Below are 7,994 nucleotides of genomic sequence, written 5' to 3'. Positions count from 1 at the left end.
GGCTGGAAAAGGTGGATACAGTCCTAGGAAAGAGTCTCCTAGGACTGTATCCACCTTTTCCAGCCCACGGGAGCACCGGAAAGCTGAACTAATTTATGCAGGAAAAGTCAGCAACCGCCGAGCCGAGAAGTTCGTGACAAATCGAATTTACTGTAAGTTCGCTCATCTCTATCTGTATTAGTTATCTACCGTATATACTCGAGTATAAGCCGAGTTTTTCAGCACGATTTTTCGTGCTGAAAACACCCCCCTCGGCTTATACTCGAGTGAACTCCCCCACCCGCAGTGGTCTTCAACCTGCGGACTTCCAGAGGTTTCAAAACTACATCTCCCAGCAAGCCCGGGCAGCCATCGGCTGTCCGGGCTTGCTGGGAGTTGTAGTTTTGAAACCTCCGGAGGTCCGCAGGTTGAAGACCACTGCGGCCTTCAACATCATTCAGCCCCCTCTCACCCCCTTTAGTTCTGAGTACTCACCTCCGCTCGGCGCTGGTCCGGTCCTGCAGGGCTGTCCGGAGAGGAGGTGGTCCGGTGGCATAGTGGTTCCGGGCTGCTATCTTCACCGGGGAGGCCTCTTCTAAGCGCTTCGGGCCCGGCCTCAGAATAGTCACGTTGCCGTGACAACGACGCAGAGGTGCGTTCATTGCCAACGTACTTCTGCGTCATTGTCAAGGCAACGCCTCTATTCCGGGGCGGAAGCGCGGAGAAGAGGCGCCCCCGGTGAAGATAGCAGCCCGGACCACCTCCTCACCGGACCACCTCCTCTCCGGACAGCCCTGCAGGACCGGACCAGCGCCGAGCGGAGGTGAGTACTCAGAACTAAAGGGGGTGAGAGGGGGCTGGATGATGTTGAAGGCCGCAGTGGTCTTCAACCTGCGGACCTCCGGAGGTTTCAAAACTACAACTCCCAGCAAGCCCGGACAGCCGATGGCTGCCCGGGCTTGCTGGGAGTTGTAGTTTTGAAACCTCTGGAGGTCCGCAGGTTGAAGACCACTGAGGGCGAATGATGAGAAGAGGATGATGAAGGGAGGGGGGGGGTGTGGGGATGATGAAGGGGGGTGGGGATGATGAAGGGGGGGTGTGGGATGATTACAAGGGGATGATGAAGGGGGGATGTGTGGGATGATAAGGGGATGATGAAGGGGGGATGTGCGGGATGATAAGGGGATGATGAAGGGGGGATGTGTGGGATGATGAAGGGGGGATGTGTGGGATGATAAGGGGATGATGAAGGGGGGATGTGTGGGATGATGACAAGGGGATGATGATGAGGATGTTAATGACGGGTCTGGATGATGACGGGGGGGATGAGGTATTTCCCACCCTAGGCTTATACTCGAGTCAATAACTTTTCCTGGGATTTTGGGTTGAAATTAGGGGTCTCGGCTTATACTCGGGTCGGCTTATACTCGAGTATATACGGTACTTATTTATTTTTAATCCTCACTTTTTCCTATTTTTTGAAGACATTTTGGGGCTTTAGAACCAATTACCAGGTTTCCATAGAGTTCTGGTTTTAACATACAATGGTCGTCCTGGAACCAATTAATATTGTAACTTGAGGGACCTCTGTATATATATATATTAATGTGTGTATGTATGTATATATATATATATATATATGTATATATATATATGTATATATATATAACTTGCTTAGTAATGGTCATAAATTTCTGTTAAAATGATCATTTAATTATTATTATTATTTATTAGCGAACATTTTTATTATTAATATTATTGTTATTATTATTATTAGGAAAATTATTATTTCTCTTGTTCCAATATTTGTCCGTCATTCTTTAATGGCACATGTCTCCCACATTTGTCCTTTGCTGGCCGGGTTCGCTTTCTGACAGATGTTGTGGGTGCGACCTAGCTTGATACAGTTTATTCGACAAATTTATTATTTGTGATTTTTGTTTACAAAGTCACGTGATTTTCGCACAATCTTACTCCACTTCATAGGGGCTGTGAATTGTATTTATTTTTTTGGCAAAATTCATGCAACAAATTTGATGCATTTGATATTGGCAAGAGGGAGAAAAAAGGCGCAAAAGATTAATTCTTCCCATATTGTCTGTGGGGCTGCGCCTTACCCTGTGCCCATCTATAATGGATGGAATAGTAAATGCAATGATGTTTAATTCATCGGCATTGTATTCATGTAGATTTTACTTGCTATATATTTCTTTGTCGTAAATTCCCGACATTGTCCTAAATCGATTGTTTCCCAACCGGTCTGCCTCCAGCTGTTGCAAAACTACCACTCCCAGCATGCCCGGACAGCCGTTGGCTGTCCGGGCATGCTGGAAGTTGTCGTTTTGCAACAGCTGGAGGCACACTGGTGCGGAAACGCCATCTTAATCTAATGCATGGATTCAATAGGCCCTTTATAAATAAGTCATATTTATCTGACCTCGTCCTTTTCACTTTCAGCCGAGTCTTTCCGGACACGCGGTGAACTTGGCGGTCTGGCCGAGTGATTCTTATGCGGCGCCTGTTCCGGGCGGTGTCACAGGTTTTCGGGTATATTCTAATTATAGACCTGGTTTGCGTTGCGTTCAGTCAGAAGTCACTCACTTTTGTCCTCGGCTCGCAAACAGAATGCAGTCACCTTCGTTATTCGGCACCTCTCGTCCTGTTAGTATTCTCCTTTGCAAATGTCGGCATTTATCAGGCCTTCGGTTTAGTAAGAAGATTTTATTATTGTTTCCATTGAATGACAAAAAGTACAGTCAGAGCTTAAAGGGAATGTGTCATCAGAAAATGACCTGTTGTGTAAATCAAGCGTTTACGTTAACCGTATTTTTAATGAATTTTTCAAAATTTCCATCCAATTTTTTATTTCAGTTATCTATAGTATTCTCTTTCAAACCGAAAGAATAGGCTCAAATGGCTACTACGACCTCCAAACTCTCTATCAATGTTGAAGGGGTTATCCACCATAACGTGACTTTAGTACTTACCTGCCAGACAGTAATGGACATGCTTAGGAAGGATCCGTTCTGGTCTTGGGGCTAAATGGCCGTGTTGTGAGTCCACCATAACGCTGCTGCTTTCTTTTTGTGAAATGGCTATTTCCTGTAGGAGTTCCCTACCTCCAAACTACAAGCCCCAGGATCCTTTATTTGTAAGTGTCAGGTCACATTTCTCCCTCCCACACTTCAGTCACCCCACCCTTTGCAGCACAGCTTTGCTGTTCATGAAACTACAATTGCCTGCAGCCCTGTGAATGATCTCCTTCTCACCCAGTGGTTGCTCCACCCATTAAAGCAGACAGGCTCCCTTTCAAAACCTGATTAGTGATGCAATGTCTCGGGCTGCACTGCAGGAAAACCTGAGACAACACTTATTTTGTATTCTGCTAAAAATAAACATCGGGGCAAAGATCACATAAGAATTCACAAGACCATCCTTCAAACACAGGTGCAGACACTATATTATTAACTACAAAAATAGAAGAGAAATGTTGCACTCACCGATACTGTAAAGCTTCTTTATTGTATTGGAACATACTCACACAGCGGTATACAAAAAAAAAAAAAGGATGACAGCGGGGGTGTACAGACAAAGGCGGACACGTTTTTTTTGCCTTGCATGTATGCTATATTATGAAGAAGCTAGATGGAAAGTCTTACTTAGATGGTATCTAGACCCCACCAGAGTGTCTAGGATATTTCCCCTAGCCACTCCCTTATGCTAATCTGGAAATGGCTGGCTTTGTACAGTAGAGGTGGGACCTGGCATGTCCATCTTCTTTGCCCCAACCCCTCTGCTCTAATATGCCCGCCCAGTGCATAAATATTCATGGGGCCCCTTTGCCCATGTGAGCAAAGGGTGTATGGGCATATAGATGCAGAGGGGATGAAGACTGGGATGCTGGGTATGACCATAACCTTGTGTATCGGGTTAAGTGTGGGTCAGCACGCTGTCAGTTTCCCTTTAGTGAAACGTTCAGTTCCCCTAGAGGATTTGAGCATACAGTCACTTGATTGCTTGTAGAGTACACTGCAATACTACTATATTGCATTGTACTGCTATTTGGCCAATCTCTATTAATAGGAGTACTATTATGGCAGACCTACTGGATAGGTAATAATTGTTAGATGAGTGGGGGTCAAGCAGTGAAACAGGGATCCCATGTCCTCTGTTGCAATAGAATGGAAGTCAGGAATGCGTGTTTCAAGAGCCAAGGGTGATGCCTCTGCACTGTGCTTGTCAAATACCAAAGCTTGTATAAGGATACACAAATGACCGTGATGGTGTTTGCTGCAACTGGGGTGCTATTACTGAGTGTGCCAGCCGTACAAATAAGAATGAAAGAACGAAAGTAATGCACTCACCCAAGGGTGGACTACATCCCCGGGGTGAGCGCATTACTTTCATTCTTTCATTCTTGTTTGGAGGAATGCGTGTTGCCACTCCCTTCAACTCTATGGGCCTGAAAGAGATAGCTGGGTGCCCAGTAGGGTGTCTCCATCAATGGCATAAAGTTGAATTAAGTGACAACTTGCTTGACTAATCGACACTTTATAGGCTGTATATATAGTGTGGTCAGATAAGAGTAAAATGGAAGTGTTTGGATGCCATAATACACACCATGTATGGTGCTACACATACGACCAATAACACCATACCAACAGTGAAGTTTGGAGGTGGGAACATCATGGTGTGAGGCGTCTTTTCAGCAATTGGCACTGGAAAACTTCATGTAATTGAAGTAAGGATGAATGGGCAAATTTACTGAAACATTCCTGACAAAAATCTACTGCCATCTACCAGGATGATAAAGATAATACGAGGGTGTACATTACAGCAAGACAATGATCCCGAACACACAGCCAAGGAAACTAGCAGATGGTTTCAAAGAAAGAAAATAAAGCTGCTAAAATGGCCCAGCCAACCACCTGAAAATCTATGGAAAATCTATGGAAAGAACTAATAATCATAAGTCATAGAAGAAGCCCACAGAACCTTCAAGATTATGAAGACGATTTGTGTGGAAGAATGGGAAAAAATCCCCCCAGAGCAAGGCACCTGACAAGGTTTTCCATGCAGGAGGTGTCTTAATGCCGTCATTACCAACTAGAGATTTGGCACAAAGTATTTATCAGGAAGCGTGTTCAATACTTTTTCCCTGTGTCATTTCACATTATTACACATAACTTAAAGGGGAACTCCGCCCCTCGGCGTCTTATCCCTATAGACACCCAAGACATCTGATGCACGGAGCGAACTTCGCTCTGTGCCGGATGACTGGCGATGCGGAGGCTTGAAATGTCACGGTCACGCCCCGCTCATGATGTCAGAGACACACCCCTCAATGCAAGGCTATGGGAGGGGGCGTGACGGCTGTCACGCCCCCTCCCATAGACTTGCATTGAGGGGGCGTAGCCGTGATGTCACGAGCGGGGCATGGCAGTGACTTCACAAGCCTCTGAAGCTTCGCCCAATGCTCTAAACCAGTGTTTCCCAACCCAGTTCTCAAGGCACACCAACAGTCCTGGATTTAAATTTTTCCCTGTTCTATTCCAATGGAGTAACTGAAAAAAAACCAGAATGTTGGTGTGCCTTGAGGACTGGGTTGGGAAACACTGCTCTAAATGAACGCCGGCTGCAGCAGGGAGATTTCGGTGGTCCCCAGTGGTGGGAGCCCCGCGATCAGACATCGTATCTCCTATCCCTTGGAGGCGGAGTATCCCTTTAATTTCTGATCTTATTTGTTTTGGTCTCTTTGTATATATGGGTTATTTGAGTTGTTACCAACATCTGGTGACAATTTCCCATGAATAGCACCCTCGGAAATATATTTAGTGAGAAAAATGGTGACGTGTTCAATACTTATTTCACCTGCTGTATTACAAAATCAGGCAGCACAACAATTTGGGTCTATTTAGTTACAACACGTATTGTGTAAGGGTGGACATTTCGGGCCCCTAGTCTCAGAAAGCTTTTACTGGACCCATGAGAGTAGCTTCAATCCGTTTCCTCTGCCATTACATTTGTTTTGCATACTAACACTCAGCGCCATTGCAAGAAAATAGCACAACACGTAATTTCAGGAGAAAAAGCTATTTCGATCTTGGCTTACCGGAGAAGTGAACTTTCCCAACCGTGCACAAAGGCTGGGTAATGTAGCCGTATAGACAGTTCTTTGCACTCCAAACATAATTTTGTTGTTGAGATATTATGTGGATTATTATTTTCTCTATTACAGGCCTTTGAACAGCGCTGCATTCTGCTTACATTAAACCTCTTCAAAGTAATAACTTCATTTTGACAATGGCTCTTGAACAACAGTGGTAATGCCTGGCTCAGAGGGTGTTGCTGTGATGGAGAGAGAGGTTGATGAGATACTAAGTACAATAGATAGCAACAAAATGCCAGTAATTCAGCATCAAACACGGGACTGCCGCTGTCTGGGATGAAGTGTAGGGCTCTAGACACTAGTCTATCATACACCGAGGGCAGGAGGTGACTGCAGAGAACATCTACTCCGCTCCCAGTGCCCCATGCTCGGCAGAAAGAAGCCTCTGAACAGCTGTTTTTCATCTGATCTCCAAATTTCATCCTAGGAGCAGCTGCTGCCAGGACTCCCGTTGCTTGCGCTTGTGCACGAATTGTGACGACTCATCTGTGAGAGGAAACATAGAAAATTATAGGTATGGAAAATGATGAAGTGGTAGTCACAGGGCATCATGAGTGTCAGGATCCGGACTGGTATGCGGAGAGGACATGGGTGGTGGATGTGTCAGTGAGGTGATGGCGTGGGACGTACCAGGGGAACGGAATCTAAGGGGTTACTGGTTTTCACCAGAGCCCGCCGCACAGCGGGATGGACTTGCAGCGGCAGGTAACCCCCAGGTCGTTCCACCCGATAGCGATTCAACCTCGCTGACAGCTGAGACAGGCGCGGTACACAAGGACAAGGCAAGAGCAAGGTCGGACGTAGCAGAAGGTCTGGGCAGGCGGCAATGGTTCGTAGTCAGGGGCAACGGCAAGGGTCTGGATACACAAGCAATGGAACACACAGAAACGCTTTCTCAGGGCACAAGGCAACAAGATCCGGCAGGGACAGGAAGGGGAAGTGGGTTTATATAGTGTAGGGAGTGTTAGGAACTAATTGGGCCAGACACCAAATAATGGTGCACTGGCCCTTTAAATCTAAGAGACCCGGCGCGTGCACGCCCTAGAGAGCGGGACCGCACGCGCCGGGAGTGAGCAGAAGACCGGGGCTGGTGAGTGACACGGGATGCGACCCGCGGGCGGGCACATCCCGCCACGGGGATCGCATCCCCGCCGAGGGACACAGAGCAGCGCTCCCGGTCAGACTCGCTGACCGGGGCGCTGCAAGCAGGGAAGTGACGCCGCGAGCGCTCCGGAGGGGAAGCGGGGCCCAGAGCGCTCGGCGTTACAATGAGCACCTTTATAGTTTTTCTTCATTTGGGGCATAGATTTATTTTGCTGCCCTGGGAATATATCTTCATACTCTGGAAAAAGCAGGGAGTATTGTTGATGTTGTGGTGGCCCAGTACGGGAGTTGTTACCCCGTACCCTTGCTGCGCTGTCAGGCAGCCTCCCTGCAGTGTCCCCTGGACCCCCCTGCATCTGTTCTACTGTAATTGTATATTATCCCCTATGTTATGTATATAAGAATGATGTATCTTTAAGAAATGGTAAACATGTGATCACCAGTTGTCATGTGAGTTGTCATGTGATTGTTACCCAGGAGATATCAGTGACCAGGTGACTTAAGGGTGACCAATGGGACCCCACCAGAGTCTCCCCCATAAAAGCCCTGGGAGGTGTCTCTTCTCTCTCTTAGTTCCTGAGTCTTTGCTGAGGTGCAGTCGAGCCTAAGAGTCTGAAGTGATAGGAGCCTCAAGTCTACAGCCACAAGATACAAGTCTACAAGTAACTACAGTCACAGCTTAGTCTGTCTCCAGTCAAGTCAGTCACTGTCATCTATTGTCAAGTCAACGTGGCCTGCACTA

Source organism: Hyla sarda, chromosome 11 (genome assembly GCF_029499605.1).
Source record: "Hyla sarda isolate aHylSar1 chromosome 11, aHylSar1.hap1, whole genome shotgun sequence".
NCBI classification, from domain to species: Eukaryota; Metazoa; Chordata; class Amphibia; order Anura; family Hylidae; genus Hyla; species Hyla sarda.
This window is presented reverse-complemented; position numbering follows the sequence as displayed.